We start from the raw sequence: 21974 nt of genomic DNA, 5'->3' as shown, positions 1-21974 counted from the left end.
AAGTTCCCTATTTACCAGCATGAGGATTTAGATTACAGAAGTTTGAACCAAACTTTGGATAAGGTTGGCGCTTTAAAAAATCTTCCCCATCTAATGTTCGGTGTCAGCAATCGATGAAGGAGTCTTAACTTGTCTAATGTCATTAGCCTGCTTTCTGTCAGTGGCTTAGAATGACCTTGACCCTGTCTTTTGCCTCCCCTTCCTCTCTTCGTCTTGTTTGGGTGAGATCCCCAGAGTCCAGTGCAGTTGTCAACGCGCAGCCTAATGGGCACAGGTGGCTGGGGCTCCTCTGCCTTCTCCAGCCCTCTTGGCATAGTTCTCTTGGCAGACCAGCAGCTCCTTGGCCATTCGCCTCAATGGGCCACTCCAAAGCAGTAATCACCAGCTGGTGCTTTGTTAGCATCAGGGTGGCCCCCAAGATGAATTATGGCTCTCAACTTTGAATTATGGTTTCTTCTGAAATCCAGCAGCGTGTGAAGTTCCGATCAGGATTCGCTGTATTTCCTCCTCCGGCAGGCGTGGATGCAAAAGCAGTTTCATTCATAAAAGCTTTCAAAGAGATGACATGTCACTAGATCATCGCTGATTTCCTCCCAGTTACTGACCACAGCAGAGCAATGTCCGAGAAGGGGATGTAGAGTGCGGAGGATGGTGAGTGTGTGTGTCTGTGGCGGGGGGGGGGGGGGGGGGGGGGGGGTTGTTGGATGAAAGAAAGCTCTGCAGCTGTATTGCACTATGAAGCAGTCAGACAGCGGCTTGTTACTGTGTCAGATAAATATAGAGGTCTCTAGAGCTCTGCACTGCAGCTCTATCTCTGCTCGCTGCTTAAAGGAAGGGAAAGGCCGCGTCACCTGGGAGATGCCACTCTCCTCATTCATCCTCACTAAATTGGCTTTAGATTTGCAGGACATTAAAGATTATTGAGAATCTGTAGGGATAGGGTGGGGTATAAGGTGAACCACAGAGAAGGGCTGAAGTTAGGCACAAGGTACGCTTTAATGTTTTATGCCCACATACTGTCTTTTCACAGAGCTGTCATCCGACAGCACACTTGAGCTCAGTAGCTGTCATGATTTCATCCATAGCACTTACCGATTTCTTATGTTTATTGGCTTAAAAGTTAAGAAAATGGTGAGTGATGGCTTTGCTAATTCAGCAGCAAGTGCGCCAACCGACCCGCTGTGTATGCGTGTTTTGGTCCGAGCGCGCTTGTGCATCCTCCTTATAACAGCCTGGCTCATGAGGTCTGCTGATCGAGCAGAAAGTGCAGCCTGTTGGGGGTAAAAGAGGAGGTGCATTAGCTCTCCTTTCATCTATTTCATCCTCTTCTGTTTGACGAGCGCACAGTGGTTGATAAGCGTCCAGCGCGCCTTTGAAGTCCCAGTCGGGACTTCAGTTCAACCCTGCCACCACCACCCACCCCCATTACTGCGTCAATTACAGAAAGGCTTTGCAGGCCTTGTTTGCACTTGAGTGTGGATCAGGCTCCTCCCTGTGGCTGATAAACATACAGTCTCCATGTAAACATCACCCATTGTCATTCATATTTTATTACTCACACTCGTTTACTCAGCGTAGGCGCTCCTCTGTCATCCCAGCTTAAGCTTTTGTTCTGTTGCACCTCTGCTTTTATGTATGATCTGGTTTTAAAAAAGTGCTTGGCTTTCTTTGGATGAGTAAGTCAACGTCCATTGTTTCACCCCAGCTGGGAAAAAAAGACCCTGCAGGTGTATTCACTGAGTTGTAGTCTGTTTCTCAACCCTTCTGAGAAGTTGCTCTGTCCTATATGTACTGTTGTTAGCACTTTTCCAGTCCAGGCATGTACTTGCTTGTAAGAAGCTTGTTGTTGCATTCCACCTACCTCCCTGCATAATATATGGTATTAACTTCCAGCCCTTTTGTTTGTTTCTCCCTTGGTCTGCCTGTGTGTGAGGTAATGACACTGATGCTCGTCTTCAGACAAACCCCTCAAACTTTGGTTTCCTTGGAAAACAAAAACTCCCAAAATTAAGAGAACACTTGGGCAATTTTTAACTTTTACTCTTGGTGTGATTTATAATCAAGATTTTGGATTCCATTTACTGTTTATATTGTCACTTTATTTGCAGCAAAAGACACAATGCACTGTTTGTCAGTAAAGATTTTCACCTTCAATATTCCATTTGTCAGGAGCTGATGTGTAATTTATGTGTTCCCTTCACTTTTTTTTTGACCAGTATATATTTTAGTGGGTAGGAATGAAGCCTTAGTGTGGTGCTGGGGAGGAAAGACAGGAAAAAAAGAGCCATAGTCCAATTCAAACACGTTAGATTGTTGCTCTTTCTGTACGTAAAAATAGCCTCGCATAAAGCAAAAGGCCACATTCCTTTTCATATATGCGAGCGTTACATCAGTGGAACTTTTATTTATTTTTCTTTGGTTAGGATCAACAAAACTAGGAAATCTTTTTGTTCCTGCTGTTTTGTTCCTGATTGTTCTAAAAAGGCAGGGCCTTCAATGGCCGTTGTTTCCACTGTATGTTTTATTTACAGTAAAGATTTCAGAGTGTGTTTTCTTCCCCTTTGTCTCTTTTTCAAAACTGCAAACGGACTTCCTGTTTAGGGATATCATAACCGCTGAATTCGAGCTTGTTTTGAAATCTGTCCATTAACATTTTTTTCCCCCCCACAAAGAGCGTTTTTCTTCATAACAGCATGTCCTTCAGTCAACAGCAGCTTTTTAAAGGATTAAGATTAACTTAAAATACTCGGCTTCGTGTTTAAAGTAAATGTCAAAACCACCACCTCCAGATGTGTGTCATCTGGAAAATAAACCGGGGACCAAAGATGGATGAGAAAGGATGTGTGACACTGCCTCTCGGCATGTACTGTACCTACTGTATGCACTGTATATATGTACGTGCTTATAGCGTGCTCAGACAAAAATAGCTTTTGTTTAATTAGCGGTGTGACGTGCATGTTTTTGCTGTGCATATGTGAGTCATTCATCTGCACTAAGGAACAGTTTCCTCAGGCTCAAATCGACGCATGTAAAGGTTTCTTTCCCCTTTCTTCTGGTTCATGGCTTCTTTTTTTCAGATTAGTGGTTCATTGTGTTTACATCATCGCCATTAGAGCTGGGTTAGGCAACATGTTTTTAGCATCACGGGAAGAAAGAAAAAACGGAACAGCTTTTCAGGATATTGTAATTGAAACATTTTGAGAAGGAACTAGAGCCCTGTATCTCCTCTTCTCTCTGTTTTCAGGCTTTATAAAATCCAGCCTGTGACAAAACACTTTAATCGATCGCAGGTATTTTCAGACAAGAGTAGATGAGTCGTACAAAAGTTATATAAAGTGCAAAACATTTCCACAGAAAAAGTGACACAGGGTCAGAGCAGGTTAAGCGTAGGTCTTTCCTGGAAAGGCAGCGTTTGAATCCAAAGTGATGCCGTTAAACAGGAGTTTCATGAAGCACTGTGAAGATCCAGCGTGGTGACTGCTAGGGAAAGGCCACCCAGTGACGGCGCTTTCAGGCTGTAAGAGAGAACAACACCCACAGTAAGATTTTGCTCTGTGGTTGGTGAGTGTCTCGGCTTGCCCGAGGTGCATCACAAGGTGCTGAACTCATGGCTCACATAATTCATTTTTAAAAACATAATAAATATACTTGTGACACCTGCAGGCACTAAATGACGCAATAAAGAACTTTTCCATCTCTAGTCAACTTTGGGATTTTGCACAAGACAAAATGAACTCAAAGCTAATGAATGTTACTTCGTCTTCTATTTTTCCTTTTCAGATAAATTATTTTACGACATTTTACTAATTAGGGTTTTTTTTTTTTTTAGCCTTTCAGTCACTCAGTCGACGCTGACCCGTTTCAAATTGAAGTAGAACAAAAACCTGCTAAATGTCTGTTTTTGTCCTCAATGTTGCTGTTTCATTTTTAATTTATAGCATTCTGCACGGTTTACTCAAGCTGACCTTTAAATGCCCATTTGATGCTTCTCTTTGTGGAGTTTTTGGTTATGATGGTTATGGTGTGTGCTAACTGGTTATGTTTTGAATGTTTTGAATAACAACTACCTGTACTACAAGTACCTGTTCTCCTTCATCATTTTTCTTCTTATTTAAACTGGTGTTTGCTGTTCTTCCAGTGTACCTTTACATAGCATGCCAGTGCCGTGGAATCAGACAGACCCGGCATCTTACATCACGCACTGTGCCGCCTCTGCTTTTTACTTTTCACGGATTGGTCAGTTTGGGTCTCCTACTATTTTCCACATCCCGGATAAAAGCAAAAAAAATGTAATGACCAAGAGGAATAAAAGTGCACTATTCCTGCTTGGAACATGAGAGTGAGGTGGGAGAGGAATTTACTTTTTTACATTTTTTTTGCTTAGGTGTGCGCTGATGAGAACGATGAGGTCAATGAGAGCATTATGGATTGTCTTTGAAATTATGTGGCCGTCTGATACGTGTGATGAAGCAGGACTCCTCTTTGTGTGTAAGGACAGTGGGTGCACAGACTCTGTGAATGGCTCACATTGTGAGCCACTGTGTTGGCACCAGTGGCTTTACTGGCACGTAGATGTAGAGTCAGATATGCTGGACCCTGGCCTACTCTGTGGTATTATTAGTATTCTGTATCTCTGCAGAGGTCCTGCACACCTCAGCCTGCTGAGAAGCTGTCATGTAGAATCTCAAATCAAGGAATGGTTTGTTTTTACACCTTTCTGTCCACTGAGTTTTAATTAAGTGAAAGCCCAAAGTGGCTGAGGTACAGGGGTGTTTGCCTAAGTAAATATAATATTTAAGACCGGCAGCGATACCCCCTGAGAATGTGACCTTTTCTAGTGACTGCCTCCACTGCAGGATTAATTTAAGCTCTTGGAATTGGGATTCAACTTTTTTTTTTATTCAAATGTGTGGCTCATTTTTTTTTTAGCTATCTTTATGTTTGTTATTTTTTCTTAATTGTGCGTAGATGCACAAAAAAGAAAAATCACAGTTAATCCCTAAAACTCAATCTGTGTCTGCTCCCAACAAATTTTAACATTGTATATTACAATTAAGTAAGTGTGTATTTCCATTCACGCCACATGGCAGCAGACACTAGCCCAGTGTTGTTTTGCATTGGAGTGTATGTAAATATCAGAGGGGGTTGTTATTTCCTAGCATGTAAGTACGTGCTCTGCCCAGTGAGCTCTTCGGTGCCGCCATGGAGACAGACACATCTGCATTTGGCGCGTCGCTTAGTGCCTGCGGGTGTCAGAAAATGCTGCACACAAGCTTGTGTTTAAGCTCTTGGCTCCGGTGCGGTGGGAGGAAGCGGCCTCTCGGGGCACAGCAAAGAGAGCCTGTGCCGTCGCCTCTTTTTAAGTGCAACAACAGAGATGTCGCTCTTGATTTACAGAGTATGAGCTGGGCGGGTCGTGTCCTGACAGAGAGGCCGGCTACTTGAGGAAGAGGAGGGGAGGAGAAAAAAAGTCAAGAGTGGAAAAGAATTGAGAAGAAGCAAGTGAGATGGATGCTCATCCATGTCCATCCAGCAGTCAGAACACATCCAGACTGACATCTGTACAAGACCAAGTCACGTGTTTATGATTCCTCGGGTCCCAGAAATACCCCCAGAACTCCAATCTCTGACCAAGCCAAACGGTTAGGCTTCTCATTAAGCAATCACCATCAGCTTAGGCTGCTGAAATATTTGGCAGTGAAGAAATGAAAATGTAACTATAAAATGTAATAAGCAACCTCAGTGCGGTAAAATGCTGCCTGGAGAATTTACTTGTTTGTATATGTATAGTGTATGTGTGTGTGTGTGTGTTATGTTTGGATGAACTGTGGAAAACGGCTGTGGTGTCAGGGCGACATACAGAAGCATTGTGCTTGGAAGTGTGTTTGTCTGCGACATTATTTCTCCTACCCTGCTTTCGTTTTTTTTTTCTGTCACTGACAGACACACCCATACCAGGAATCTCTCGTGGTTTTTACCAACTTTGACTTTCTCATGTAAATACTTACCCTTTGAATGGCCCAAATTAGGGCTATCATGCTGAAGATTGATTCAAGATATTGGCCACGGGCCACTGTGGGGATGGTCTGCAGCGTCGCATTTTTTCTGACATAGCTCAATGGAGGAGCTCTCGCATGTCTGCCTTTGTGATGGAAAAGGCTGTGTTTGTGTGTGTGTGTGAGTGTTTTAGGAGGTGGAGTAGGCGGGTGTGGGGTAGGGGGAGGTTAGGCCTAAAGAAACAACAGCGACTGCTCTTGAGTATGTCGCCTGTTCCCAGCTTCTTGGCAGTAAATTTGATCAGAAAAAATACACGCTCTGGCTTCACAATGCAGGCCTTTGTCTCTGGTCGGCATCGGAACCGTAAACCATTTTGGAAACTGTTTCCAGCTTATTAAAACGTTTCCAGACCGTGACTGTTGAAGCAGTGAGTTTTCCAGTTAGTCGCTTGGCATCCTTCCCCATCTTAGGTCTGTCATGGGCATCTTCAGAGAGTAAAGACTGTGGCTAGGATTAACTATTGGACTTCTCTGCTATTCACTTTCTCCTCTCTCTCTCTCTCTACCTCCCCATGCCCCCTTGGCTTTGATTAACTGTGAAGATCATAAGCCAGTTCAAGTGTGGCCTCATACCCTCATTGCCCAGTGTCATTGTTCTAACTAAACTGCTCTCTTCAGCAGGAATGAATTAGCCTTTTGTGCACCAATGGCCTCTTTACAAATAGCCATTAATGTTCTGTTAGTTTAGTTTGGACTCTGTTTAAGTTAAATCACAAGCACTATTAGGCAGTGTAGGCTATTACAGACTTGCCGCTAATTGTCGGTGGAATTGAAATGACATTGTGAGAATAATTAGATTTCTGTTCTCATTTATTGGCTCCAATGTGTTTTGTTTAATCTGAGTTTAATCCGGTTGTCGCTCCCGATATCGTTTCTGAATTGATGTCTTGTAGATCATGGGTGCACGGCCCCCTTGTTATTGTACACCGAGGTGTTCATTGCTCTCTCCGTTACCTTCTCTTCTCTCGTCCCTTTCTGGATTTTTGCCTGTCGCTACAATTCATATGACCATAAATCTTCTAACTTTGTTTTCTAATGTGTGTTGCTCCATTAAACTCCCAGAAGAAAATGTCTTAAATGGACTAAACAGAAACATGAGGAAGCTACTGAAAAGAAAACGCTGTTCTTTGATTTCGCTTGGCTAATTTATTTCCACTTAGAAAATGTATCCTTCATTGTTCACTAGTGCTTTCTGATGCCCTGCGGTCTGTGACCTCCGAGGCATCTTTTGACACTTTTTGAACTGAATGTAAAAATCAACATGGATTTCTCCCTCATGACATTCTAGATTTCCCTTGAGCTTTTGCCATATTTGTATTTTGTCTGTTCTGTAACATTTTACCCCTGGTTCCAGGGTTACGTAAGTTCAGTCTTGTGGCTGGCTTCCCTGTTGGCATTCTTGTCGCATACTGAAGATTCCTCTGTCTATGAGAGAGATAAGGAGAGAAGATACAATGGTGGCGAGGAATGGGAGATGTCACAGAGAGCAGACAATGGGCAGATTCTGTTAAATGAGCCAACTGGTATTGACTCAGGCTTACTGCAACTTATCGTCTAATTGCCACAGTGTTGGCATTATTCCCTGGGTGATATGTGGCTGATGAAACTAAATCCCAGATATATGGCTTGGTGAAGAAATGCTCTAAACACAGACAGTGTTTTGTAGGACACTACATGTTGGGGGGGGGGGGGGGGGGTCTGATTCTCACAGGGAGATCTGAAACAATACCTTTTGTTTCCTCATTGCTTGCTTTGTCTGATAAACTCTGACCAATAGCTGAAAGCTGTTGACCCTCCATCACCAACTGTTCTCCTGCTACACTTGTTAATTCCTCACCCTTCTGCTGATTCTCACCCCGACAGCTCCTAACCTGGAAGACCACCTCTCTGCACTCTGGGTACTGTTGGCCCGTTTACTTCACAGTAAAAAAGAAAAAGTGCCTTGGATTGGGCAGGGATTATATAAGACTAGCGACTTAGCTGTCGGTACAGTTGATTTCCACTGTTACAAAAGGATAACAGTACTGTCTTCACGTAATGTCACAAACTGAAAGAGGACATAACCCCTGTCCTCCAGAAACCTAATTTCTCACTACTTCTCGTCTTGTTCATGCCCGTGGCGAATCATTTACTTAGGTTTCTGTGGCTGTTTTCACACAGGAACTTTGGACAATTTCAGAAGATCGGGTCGGGATATTTTCCACAGCTGTCCTTTCTCACATGTAGCACGCAGAAGAAAATGGTCTGTTTCAGATGCGTTTGCACTCAGGGAAATACTCTGTGTGGTTTAAGCGAAGGAGCTGCCTTCATGTATGCATGCAGGAGGCACCACACATGACACAAGCTCACTAATAATGAATGCACCTGTGCTGTTTGTGCATCAGTACATTCCAACATTATATAGAATTTGTACTGAGAAGTTGACAAGGTTAATGACAGCTTAATATAAAAACTGACTGTGTGGGGTATTTCTCACATGCACTGCTGTTGGGTGATGTTGGGGGGGGTTCAGGGGTGCACTACATGTATGAAAATGGGATAATATGTATCCTTTCTTCTGCTGTCAGTCACATGGAAAATATGGATGACGTCTTCGGGGTTGTCAGGTTAAGTTTTGTTTGTAGACATTAGTGTTTTCTGAGGCTTCATACACCAAACTAACAATTGTCTAAAGTGAAAAAAAAAAGCTTTTTCCTATAATCCAGTAATCCTTATTTGGAGACGTGTTCACACTTTAACCCATATTCCTCATGCATTTGTAAGGTTACCTAAGGCCCCCTCAAGAGGGATACAGCTTAAATTAAGAATGCATGACGGTAAGTGATCCGCTGGCACGTCACTTGCACTCAGCTCAGCTTCTCTAGAATGCAGTGTTTAGCCTCTAAGACCCCAACAAATGAGTTTATTTTTAGAAAATCCCACTTCTTATTCCTCTTAATGGCGATTATGGGGTGACGACACATCTATTATTTTTTTTCATGAGCTGCACTGAAAAATGCCATGTTTGAAGGGTACGTGGGCTCTGCGCAGTCGGTGCGGGCGCACTCGTTTGTTGGTGCCACTTCTCCCCTAAAGGAAAAGGTCCTTTTCTCTCTCTTGACTCTGTGATCATATGTTTGGAGTCGTTACAATTGTGCACATCAAGCATTTACAGTGGGGCAAAAAAGTATTTAGTCAGCCACCGATTGTGCAAGTTCCCCCACTTAAAATGATGACAGAGGTCAGTAATTTGCACCAGAGGTACACTTCAACTGTTAGAGACAGAATGTGAAAAAAAAATCCATGAATTCACATGGTAGGATTTGTAAAGAATTTATTCGTAAATCAGGGTGGAAAATAAGTATTTGGTCACCTCAAACATGGAAAATCTCTGGCTCTCACAGACCTGTAACGTCTTCTGTAAGACGCTTTTCTGTCCCCCACTCGTTACCTGTATGAATGGCACCTGTTTGAACTCATCATCTGTATAAAAGACACCTGTCCACAGCCTCAAACAGTCAGACTCCAAACTCCGCCATGGCCAAGACCAAAGAGCTTTCGAAGGACACCAGGAAAAGTATTGTAGACCTGCACCAGACTGGGAAGAGTGAATCTACAATAGGCAAGCAGCTTGGTGTGAAAAAATCAACTGTGGGAGCAATCATCAGAAAATGGAAGACATACAAGACCACTGATAATCTCCCTCGATCTGGGGCTCCACGCAAGATCACATCCCGTGGGGTCAAAATGATCATGAGAACGGTGAGCAAAGATCCCAGAACCACACGGGGGGACCTGGTGAATGACCTGCAGAGAGCTGGGACCAAAGTAACAAAGGTCACCATCAGTAACACACTACAACGGCAGGGAATCAAATCCCGCAGTGCCAGACGTGTTCCGCTGCTGAAGCCAGTGCATGTCCAGGCCCGTCTGAAGTTTGCCAGCGAGCACATGGATGATACAGCAGAGGATTGGGAGAATGTCATGTGGTCAGATGAAACCAAAGTAGAACTTTTTGGTATAAACTCAACTCGTCGTGTTTGGAGGATGAAGAATACTGAGTTGCATCCCAAGAACACCATACCTACTGTGAAGCATGGGGGTGGAAACATCATGCTATGGGGCTGTTTTTCTGCCAAGGGGACAGGACGACTGATCCGTGTTAAGGACAGAATGAATGGGGCCATGTATCGTGAGATTTTGAGCCAAAACCTCCTTCCATCAGTGAGAACTTTGAAGATGAAACGAGGCTGGGTCTTCCAACATGACAATGATCCAAAACACACCGCCCGGGCAACAAAGGAGTGGCACCGTAAGAAGCATTTGAAAGTCCTGGAGTGGCCTAGCCAGTCTCCAGACCTCAAGCCCATAGAAAATCTGTGGCGGGAGTTGAAAGTCCGTGTTGCTCGGCGACAGCCCCAAAACATCACTGCTCTCGAGAAGATCTGCATGGAGGAATGGGCCAAAATACCAGCTACCTCTGTCATCATTTTAGGTGGGGGAACTTGCACAATCGGTGGCTGACTAAATACTTTTTTGCCCCACTGTATGTGTGTTGGCTCGGCTTAGAGCTGTATGAACTATTGATGGTTTCTATGTGTGGCAATTATCCGTCAATAATGGATTGTGTTCTTCCTGAAAATCAGGAAGAAGATCATGTTGTTCTTCTCATACCTCCGCCAAGGAGTTTATGGGATTTTCTTTGTGTTTTTTTTATATATTTGATTTTTGCCTGTTAATATAGACAGAATTTAACCCAACTTCAAATGATTAACATTGTTACTTTTGCCATTTTCTATTAAGACATAGGGCAAAATTGGACATTTTGCATCATATTTTCACTACAGAATATGAACTGAAAGTATTAAATTTAAAAGCTGTTGCCTTAATGTTATTAAAAAATATCAGAAGCTAATCTGCAGCCAGCTATCCTTTTAGATCTAGGAAACGGATTCATGCATGATGTGGAATGTATTTAAAACAGTTGTCAGTGTTCTTGTTACAACTGTTAATAACTGTTAATGCTATTGTTAATAATTGATTACAGTAAAAATCTGTGTTTTGCACTTTTCCTGCTGTTTTGTTAAAAACATAAGAATTAACAGAGGTGGTCCTCTGCCTCCACATGCCTCCCACAAACCAGGTTTCAGTGTTTTGTTGGTTTCATCACAGGATTTAATTAACGAGCTGGAATTTAGGTATTATTGTAGTTCAGGTCCAATCAAGTATGCTGAATTCCACAAATTTCTACAAATGTTTGGACGGTTGAACCCTTTGAAGTCCCTGCAGGATTGGCAACAAGCTTTTCTGTTCTCCCTGTGATCCAAGGATAAGTGGGATGGATGCCTTGGAACCATTTCCCTTGTTTAAATCTGTAACTGGATTAGAGGTACCCTCAGGAGAAAGGTGCCATAATAATACAACATTACTGCACAACAAGCCCTGCCTGCATTGCTCTCATAAACTGTATGCTAAACTGATGCTTTGGGTGAAAGAACTATAAGATCTCCCAGATGCGTTTGGGGTGGGGGCAAAACGCGTATCACTGCTGGACACCTGTGGCTCAGGTTTACAACTTCACAGCATACCCCCAAGGAAGGAAGAGGATACAGAGGAAAGGAAAAATATGGTTCTGCAAGTGAAAAAGCCAGAGAGCATTAACTCCTCTGTGAACTGAGGAAACAGCCAGAGTCCTTCGGGTCTTCCCTGACAGCTGCGGCAATCTGAGAACTAGAGGCTCACCTCTGACGAGAGAGGGAGAGCGCAAAGAGCAAACACAGCCATCGGACAAAGTGGGGTTAAGAGCCTGCTGCCATGTCCCATGTGTTTCATTTACAGCAGAGACACTGAACACGCAGGGACAAATTATCCATCAAGCAGTGATCCAAACTCCGCTGCTTTCAGTCCCTGCACACATTTGCACACAGGGAGAGACACGTACGCAGTTTTACAAAATGGCCCTGACCATCACCGTGTACCGTATACTGTTCCCGCCCGCGAACAAGGAAAATCCCTGAGCTATCAAAGACGATTAATGTAGTCATTTATCTCACAGCGCTGTCTGGTTAATAACAGAGTAAACGTGGGAGGATGGAGAGCAGAGTGCAGGTACATTGATGAGAAAGGTTTAACGAACTCTGCTCTAATGAGTTGAGCATGTTCTTCGGCAGCTCTGAATTGCAGGAGTGTTGTGGAAAATGCAGTCCTGAGGCTGAAACACACTCTTTGCAAGGTGCACTCACAACCTCTCTTCACTTATAGCTCCTGCCTTCACACCTAACGTGCTCTCGAGTAGTAATGTACACTGCAAGTTCAATGAAATGGAATCACGGCTTCAGATTTAGAGAAGGCATGTACAGTGTTGAGAGTATGTGTGGGCTGAATACCAGGGATAACACAATGTTTTACAATCGAGATAGACAAAAGTGTATATAAATAATAAAGATTAACATTGCAAATTCTCTATTAAAGTTGAACTATATGTTCACTGGCCACTTCACTAGTTACACTTTGCTGTTGCCAGGTTGGATCCCCTTTCGCCTCCAGGGTATAGACTAATCAAGGTGCTCTAAACGTCCTCTGAGATTTTGGTTAATATTGACAAAAACTGAGCCTCATGAGACCCGGCAAAGTTTTTTTTTCAGTCTTAGGTTGTCTAATTTTTGTGAGCCTGACTTAGCTGACAGGAGTGGCACCCATTGTGCACTTCTGCTGCTGTAGCCCATCTGCTTCAAGGTGCTCTTCTGCACCATGCTTGTAAAAAATGATTAGTAGTTACTGTTGCCCACCACCTGAAGGGGTTTGGCCTTTCTTTCTGATCTCTGATATCAACGTTGCCTTTTTCGCTGGATATTTTCTCTTTCTTGGACCATTCTCTGTAAACCTTAGAGACTGTTGTGTGAGAATAGTTCAGCACATCAGCAGATTCTGCAATACTCATGCCATTAAAACCATGCCATGCTCAAAGTCACTTAAATCACCTTTCTATTCCATTCTGATGCTTGGTTTGAACTTGATCATATTTACATGCCCAAATCCAGTTGTTTGCTGCTACGTGACTGGCTGATTAGAAGTTTACGTTACTGAACACTTGAGCAGGTGCATCTAATGAAGTGACCACTGAGTGAGCATACACATTAGATTTAATAGTTGACTCAGAGCCTTTTTAGCACTTGGAAACTTGTACATTAGATGTGTTATGAAGAGAAATGTGCATGTTTTAACCTTCTGAGTTCTAAGACGTCTTAGATGGTAATCCTAACTCCTGACCTTTCTCTCAGTTAGAAAGGTTATTTCCTTTGTTCCCTGATTGCCACTAATTTGAAGAACTACTTAATAAAAAGAGAAATAGGATATTTCGAATGCCCACAGTTAGAATTAGGGCTATGCTCAAGGTTGTCACGCATAACCTCAAAGGGTTAATTCCTTGAGGTTAAAAGAGGGAAGCCAAGCGCAGGTCCTCTCCTGTTGTTGTGATTTGATTTTGGCGGTTGGTCGAGCAGATGGGACGGATGTCTGGAAGTTGGAGTGCCTTTGGTGCTCCCTCCCTCAAGTGGGTGGGTGTGTGTACGCAAAGTGCTCTCCAGTCTGTCTTTAGGAAGATAGACAGCTGGTCAAACAGGCTTACGAGAGCAGTGGGCAGTCTGGTCTCTGACTTAAGCACATTAGTCTTTACTCCTCATTGGTCAACGGCTTCAAGTTCAAAACTGTTTTGTAATGTATTGATGGGTGAATATTGTGGACCAGTGACGATATGTCCTCTTTTGACTAGACAGTGGCAAAAATCATTAAGAAAGCATTATCGACGCATGCGTGCATGCTGTACCCCGTGCCAAAGTGTTTTTACGTCTTTGTGTCGTGATTGAGGGTGATGGGGTGCACTGTGAGGGTAGACACCCCCCTCCACCCACCCCCAACCCCCCCACCCCAATGTACGCAGTTATGTGGTTGTGTTGTGCAGCACGTAGGCTTGTGGAAACCGGACCGTTCTGCTGCTTCCCTCGTGGCGGGTGGCCTTGGCGGTTGGAGCCAGCAGAATGGGTACCAGGAGGGTGCAGGGGTGTTTTTGTGGCTGTGTCAGTGATAGAGAAAGATCAAGATTTAATTTCATGGCCAAACCTACTTTTTTTTCTGTGTGTTTTCTTGCCTTTGAGACATTCCTTCTGGCACATTTTATCCAGCCAAACAGACAACAAAGTTAACTCAGCATCAGGATGTCATTTATTAGCTAATGTAATACAACACCAGACACGACTGTTGTATTCCGTTACCCTGCGCTGACGCAGAAAACAGAATACAACATTGTATTACACAAGAAGCACAAAGAACAAAGGGCAATATTGACTTACAAAGGTCTGATTTTTTTTTTTTTATTCCAAGAAACCCGCCCATTCGATCTGACATGATGTACCCTTGACTGGTGAAATGATTTACTTTTATTGCGGTCTCCTTTGGCATCTGTATCACTTCTCTTTATATATAAGCCAGCAGCTGCTGGTCAACCAGAGAGTGCTATTTTATTTGAACATTGGCCTACTGTGGGCACCAAGAATGCCTCAGAGTTATATGAGAGCAGACGTATAATTATACCATTAGACTGACAGTGATGCTTGCTGCGAAATACTAATACTGCTGTTTTATTTTGCGTGTTCTAATCAAAGCTGATCTCACTTTCTGTTTTAGGGGCTACAAATAGTTGAGACATCAAGATTGTGCTCTCTTCCCTTTCCGTCCTCCTTTTCGTTCTCTGTGTGAAACCAACTCGTGCAGGCTTCTGGTCAAAGCACACATGTGCTTGACGTCACGCGGGCTGCTTGTGGGCTGACGTAGGTGTTCAGACTCGAGCCATATCAGAGGGGTGATTGGGCCCCAGTGTGGCTGCCTGGTAGTGCAGTCTACAATGGCTCCTGTTGAGACCTCATGTCTCATGCCCCATAACCGCAAATGATGCTTGTATGTGTGTGTGTGTGTGTGTGTGCACACGTCTGTGCTAGCTTCAGCTATCTCATGCCAGACATATCTGATGCAAGAGCGGATCAAGGGATCACCATGTCATTTCTGAGAATAGTCCGTATCCATTCACTATGGGAGAGAAAAATGTGGGTTGACGGAGCCAGATGTTACTAGATTAACAGCTGTCCACGGCCTCTATTGTCTGCCACATCATGTCCGGTGGCTGTAAGAAGACAGAAGAACAAGAAAAGAATGAAACTGTACACTGAACAGATGGACAAGTTATTCTATCATTTCAGCTCATTCTGTACAAAACATATCCAGGACATCATATCCTCTCTTCTCTCAGCTCAACTTTCCTTTAAACCAGGGGTGTCGAACTTGAGGCCCGGTGTCCTGCAGGTTTTAGATCTCACCCTGGGTCAACACACCTGAGTCAAATGATTTGTTCATTAGCAGGCATCTGGAGAACTTCAAGACATGTTGAGGAGGTCAACTAGCCATTTGAATCAGCTGTGTTGGATCAAGGACACATCTAAAACCTGCAGGACAACGGCCCTCGAGACCTGGAGTTCGACACCTGTGTTTTAAAATCTCTGGTGGAGATGTTCTAAGAATACAATTAAAGAGTCTCTAAACTGACAGCATCCTACTACAGAGTCTGTGTGGACCCATGTAGAATAGCGAAAGTAACTGTCTGGAGAATAGAGAACTTGTTCAGTGGGCATTATGTGTGCACCCTGAACCCGGGCAGCACCTTCACCCAAACCAAGCATAGTATTTGTACTCTATAGATGTTCTGTGTAATAGTGAGAATGCATGTGCAGCAGATTGCCTCCTACATGTACAAGTTGTCACGGCGACGGATGGCCGGTACTGAATAGGACTCAGGTGCAGAAACCCAGAGCGGAGACAGTAGATGATTTAATAGTTTATTACGGTTAAGTGCAAGGGGAACAAAAAAAAGGGAAACGTGGCAAAGACAGAAAATGACGAGACGTGGAGCCTTGGTGTGGCGTGCCCAGGGGAACGTGGCTAGGGCGAGGGAACGAGGCCTGAGAAGTGGAACGGAGCTGAGTGGGGAACAGTCACACTGAGGGGAGAGGATATAGAAGTTAGGCGGGTAGTGAAGGCAGCTCAGAAGTGGCCAGTATAAGAGCAGCAATTCTTACTTGCAGTTAGGGACCTGGAGTGTTTGAGAGGGGGATGATGAAGATCCAGGGGAGGCTGAGTGGCGTGGAAAGGCTGACCTGAGATCCGGGGCTCCAGATGGAGTGTGATGGCAGGAGGGCAGGCAGGTGAGGCACAGAGGGATTTCCAAAATGATCACTAGGTATTCCAAGTCCGGAGGTGGAGTGAGCCAGGGTGGGTACAGCAACTGTAGCACAAAAGAGTCTTTGTTAGTAAGATGAATCACAGCGAGAATTTGAAACACAAGACCTGTTACCAACATGGGTTGATGACGAACTGGCAGTGAGTGAACATCGATGTGTGGTTTAAATCCCTCTGGCTTGATAGCCTACAATAGGCTCCAGGTGTGCAGGAGCTGGAGTTGGCCCTGCCCAGGGGCGGATCCCAGGTCAGTTCAGGAGCCTAATGGAAACTCCAGCCACCCACCGTAGACCATGACACAAGTATTGTCCTGATTCTCCTGACCCAGTCCAGAGGGCATGTGAAAATGCCTGTAGACCCTAGCTCTTAGGAGACCGGCCTAAGAATTGATCATGTGTCATGGGATCTACTAGTAGATCAATTGGCTCATGGCCCACTGGGGTGCTGCCTACCAGCAAATCACCACCAGCGGTCACAACACATTTAGTCCTGCTTCACAGGCACTTGCTGACATTCAAGTACTGTGGCTAAACAGAGGGAGGAGGAGAGCAGTGTTAAGTTATGGTAGTTGGCTGGCCGAGAGCGTAATTGAACCCTTGAAGCCTCAGGTGAGCGGTGACGTTCACCTCTCAGAAACGCTTAAATGTGTGAATGTTGACTTATTTAGACACATTTTTAAAATTCACATCCGTCCACCTTCTCATTTATGATACACTTCAAAGACAAATGTAGTCTATGTGGTAGTACATGTGTAGTAATGTTTTTGTCCTTGCCATTAGGAGTAATGCTGCTGTGTCCTAAATGATAGCACAGTAGTTTAAGCAACTGGATCCAGGCTGTTACCTTTCAGTCGAGCTGTTGTCTGTCCTTCCGCTCACATCTGGATCCAATAGGAGCGACTTCCTTCTCTGAAGGAGGGACACATATAAATAGCCAGGCAACCGTAACCACACCATGCAACACAGCCTGGATGTTAGTTCATTTGATTACTGCTGCCCTGTTTTGCACTGCCAGCTCAGATATGGGATCTTATATTCACGTATCCTTGCATGTATAAAGAGCCCAGGTCTGTCATTTCCACCTCTGACCCTCTGACGCCCTGGTCTGTGGTGTGACTGATGCATGTACACTGAATATGGAATGCACATCAACACAATTCTGTTCCCATCTGTGAAAAGTTTGAATGGAATAAGGCCAGGACTGATAGGCAAGAAGAGGATGGGTGGGCTGAAACGTGTGGGCTTAGGAGGGGGAACACTGTATTCTGGTTAAAGCAGAACAACTAAATTTGCTGCTTTTATGAGATACAGGGCACAGTAACAGCTACATTACTAGTGCAAAGATTATGTAACCACGGCACAGTGTCGTTTTGCAGCAGGTCTTACGTCCGGTGTCCTCATTTTGATGTGAGATGCAGAAACGGCAGACGTGCAGCAACGACTTAAGCATATGGCTGATTCTTTGTTTTGTTTTTTGTTTTTTTCAAATTGCATCCTAAGAATGACCTTCCTCATTGTGTCTCCGATATGTGTGTACATTCCAGTGACTTAACACATGCTTCTTTCTGTGTGGCACATGTGCATGTCTTACCACAGTCCTGGCTCAGCCCAACCCCTATCAAATTAAGGCTCATTCCAGCAAGAGGTGGGACCGTTCATCTCGTGGCCTCGACCTTTCCTTGCTCGTACCGTCTTCTGCTGGGGGCTCCAGGGGCAGCACAGGGGAGACGCTGGGAGGAGGAGAGGGATTGTTATTGGGGTTTAATGCTTCAGCGGGAAATCTACGCCGTAGCTACGTTGTAACCGCAACCCCATCTGAAACTTTATGCTGTTACCTACGGTGTAACCTGACATGCACCTCAGGGTTTGTGTGCTGTTATTGAGTGAGTTTTAATTTGTGTGATTTCAGAAGCAGATATCGCAGAGTGGTGTCGTGAGGAAAACTGATGCAATAGGCCCAAATTTACCTTGACACACACACTTTTGTCTCATACCAACACAGGTATGTGTTGGCAGGTTGGGATGAGTTTCTCGGCCATTCAAGCTGCCCCATTTTGTTGCTCCTTTAACATAGATTGGTGTTTTCGGAGCAAATGCTATAGCAATCAATGTCCTGTTGTTTTTAACCCATGCCCTGGGAGTTTGCATGTGTGTCCGTGTGATGTAGTAAAACTGCAAAAACATGGAGGTTGTGTTCCAGGGATGGAACCTGAGATTGTCCCCGTTCCCCTCTTGCTGGCCTCTTAGGAGAAGCCACCAGCACTTGCTCCTGCCCCTTCTCCACTTCGTGCCTGCCTTCCTCTGCCAGACGCATAGCTTTAGTTTCCCTGCTAGGCTACAAGGGTATCAGGTTTGTTTTGGAGGGGAGTGGGTAAGAGGAAAGGGGAGGGTTGGGGTAGAGATGAGGAAGGCTGGCATATGTGTGGAGGAGAATTAGGTGGACAAATCACATTGGTGTAGGTTGGTTTTTTTTATTCAAAAAAGGAGGAGGAGAAAAAGATGGGAGGGGAAAAATAGAACTAACAAGTCCCCCCTGGCCTGTTGCTGCTCCTGACCCCTTATCCATAAATTCCATGCCAGGAATTGGAGTTGTGAAGCAGCCATTTTATGAATGAGGGTTAGGGGGGAGGGAGCGGGAGCGGGAGACCGAGAGGAATAAAAGGAGCAAGAGAGAGTGAGAGGGGAGGCGGGTTAGGTTGTGTTTAGTATATGTGTGCGGGTGGGTGAGACGCGGCTCAGAGGCGCTTGTGGTAGAGTTAGTTATGTGTGTTTGTGTGTGTGCGCGTTAGTGACTGTTCAGGCTTCGTGTGCGTCTGTGTTGTGTTTTGTTCATGCCTCTGCTGAGACACTGTGCAGTCTGGAACAAAGGCCCAATTTGGGTTGTGCTTCCGTCTGAAGCTGCTCGCTTAGCAGCCACTGCAGATCAGTTATCAGATCGAGGAGTAACAGGCACACCTCAACATTTTGTAAACTTCGCCAGTTACAGTTAGGAGAGACATCTTGATTTTGCACTTGTTTAACCATGTGCTGTGGAAGCATGTAAACATCATTTCTGTGCTCTCCTGTTGTCTCACAGTGAAACTGCCCCAGTGTTTTTTTTTCTTGTTGGGTTTTGTTTTTAAGTGGATTCCCAGGGGCTCACCACACAACTTTACTATTTGCATTGTTATTTAATTAAAATCTTCCAGTAGATATAAGCACCTTTTTTCGCCTTTTTCCAGCTGAAATAGTTTTAGACAGGTGGAAGAGACGGTATACAAGCATACTGAATCATTTTTTAGTAAATCTCTTTTCTTTAGTTAATTCATTTTACTGTCTTCAAGATATCATTTGCAGAAAGTCTTTAAAATCTTCAACAAAAAAAATGTTACCCAAGAAAACAAAGCAGAGTTTGGGGATCACAGAGAGTGCATCTTCTCTTCTTCTTTGCTGTGGAAATTGACCCTTGTACCCCTTGTACAATGACGGCACAGTGATCCTTTAGTGGTGAGTTAGAGGCATCTATTGTTCTGTTATCCATTAGAGGAAAAATGACGATCCAAGGGGAGTCTTGTTTCAAGTGACGGAGCTTATTCTCTCGTTTGTGATTCCCCTATATCTGCTGTCACAGAAATATGGCTGCAGGCGAATAAACACAACTTAGGTTTAGATGGCAAGGCGAAGCCGAACCTCCACTATGTGAACTGGACCTAACTTAGTCTGATGTAGGCAGCAGTTGAGTGGTTGCTGTGTCTTCTGTGTAAATTATAGATATTTAACACATAAGAAATCAACTGAAATCGGTTTCTTGTGTTGCATAAATGAGTAATAATGTTTAAACGAACAGATTATTCCACGTGATCGAGGTCAGGCATAGTGCAATCTCTGCGTTGTCATGGCGATTCCCAGCCCCTTGCTGTCATCCATAAAGCAGTAGGTAGCAGGTGCCATTAGCCAGTCAGTCACTCAATGCTGCTCGTGCAGTGCTGTAGGTAATGAGAGCTGACACAGAATGACAGTGCAGACAGGAGGACATACTGTCACTGCGGCTCAGGGACACGAGGACGTCCTCCGGTGTTGTTTACTCCTCCCTGTGTACATTAACGCTGCTGATCCTGCTGCTGATGGCGATGCCGCTCGCCTTTTCCTGCTTCTCTTTAACTGAGATAATCCGTTAACCATTTGAGTCACCGATAAAATAACACCGCTAACCCGTTCTAGCTTTTCAAATATAAGAACTAATATTTTGGAATTATCCCAAATGAGTCATGTTTGGACTGTTATTAAAATCATTTGAAGACTCTGATTTACAAGCGCATTACTTTTTTGTTTGTGGATGTATTCCCGCTGTGTACATTTACATAAACAATTAACAATTAATGGACACAGGCCCACCTGATTTCATGGGTGTTCAGGAATTGATGTTAGTATTGATTTAAGAACAGGGATGGATATCCGCATTTATCATTGAAAACTTTATTATTATTCCTGTTGGTAAAATTATAGGCGTGTGTGTGTGTACCTGTTTAGACATCTGTGTGGGGACCAAAAATCAAAAATTACTATACTTGTCAGGACCAACAGTCACTTGTGAGGACAAAAGTGCCTGTCCTCACAAGTTTGAAGGCATTTTTGAGACTCAAAGCTTGGTTTTAGTGTCAGGGTTGCAATTAGGTTAGGCTGAGGGTTAGGGTTAGGCATTCGTTTTTGATGGTTAGGGTTAGGGTAAGCAGCTAGGGAAAGCATTATGTCAATTAGATGTCCTCACTAAGATATCAAAACGAGAATGTGTGTGTGTTGGTGTGTTTAGGTTGTTCATTTTCAAATAAAAATCAATGTTTCGACTAAAATAATCCAGCTATTCAGAGTAACTAACTGCAATTTGTGCCATGTATTCTTTTCCCCCCTTTAAGTGGTATAAGTTATCACGTACTGCTTGTACAGGTGTTGCCAAAGCAGGAAAAGAGTAGCTATAAATAACAGTAATCACTTGCTGAGTCCCTTCTCTGACGTGCTTTGTTTACTTCCTCACTCGCCTTTTTTCCTTACAGGAACCAAACAGACAACAGAAAGGTGCTACTTACTATATGATTGCTGCCGCCTCCTTGCCAGCCTTTTCACAACCTCTTGCTGTCTGGGAGCTCAGCAGAGTGCAGAAAAGAAACCCCGCAGCAGTGAGCTAGTTAGATAGCAGATAACTGCTGTGGTGCAACACACACACACACACAGAGGAGTCTAGTAGTAGCTCTAATGAAACCACCACAAGACAAAGCAGTGACTGGAAATTTGGCCATGGAAAAAGGCCTGGAGCCAGAGCCAGCGCTTTGATGGCTTTCTTTTGAGTGGTAGTTAAAGGATATGGTCTCCTGTTTCATGTCTTTGCTCCTTCTTGCTGTGTGTATGCATTTGTGTTCGTGTGTGTGTGTAAGTGTGTGATTGATGGCTCATTGATTGAGCAACGTGCTCCCATTCCCTCTCTCAGCCAGCTATCTGTCCCCTGGCTGTATGTAGCCAGCCAGCCCAGCACCAGCTGTTCAAAAGTATGCGCGTGTGTGTGTGTGTGTGTGTGTGTGTGTGTGTGTGTGTGTGTGTGTGTGTGTGTGTGTGTGTATATCTGTGCGCACATTCATGTTTGAATAAGTGCATTCCGGCGGAAATCACTGATCTAGCAGGTGCG

General features: G+C 44.2%; 1 protein-coding gene and 1 long non-coding RNA gene across 2 annotated transcripts in view; one reads left to right on the top strand and one right to left on the bottom strand.

The window, feature by feature from the left end:
* Positions 1–21974, top strand: part of igf1ra (insulin-like growth factor 1a receptor) — an 80203-nt gene that overhangs the window by 18400 nt on the left and 39829 nt on the right. The gene's annotated exons all lie outside the window — the stretch shown is intronic.
* Positions 15906–16764, bottom strand: LOC145430170 (uncharacterized). Its single transcript, XR_013910615.1, has 2 exons — positions 16160–16764; positions 15906–16080 (listed from the first exon to the last, which is right to left on the bottom strand). It is a non-coding gene; the product is annotated as an uncharacterized LOC145430170 (long non-coding RNA).

The sequence above is a fragment of the Astatotilapia calliptera genome, chromosome 7 (assembly GCF_964374335.1).
Source record: "Astatotilapia calliptera chromosome 7, fAstCal68.1, whole genome shotgun sequence".
Lineage (NCBI taxonomy): Eukaryota > Metazoa > Chordata > Actinopteri > Cichliformes > Cichlidae > Astatotilapia > Astatotilapia calliptera.
The sequence above is the reverse complement of the archived record's forward strand: the minus strand, read 5'-3'. Positions and strand labels throughout refer to the sequence as shown.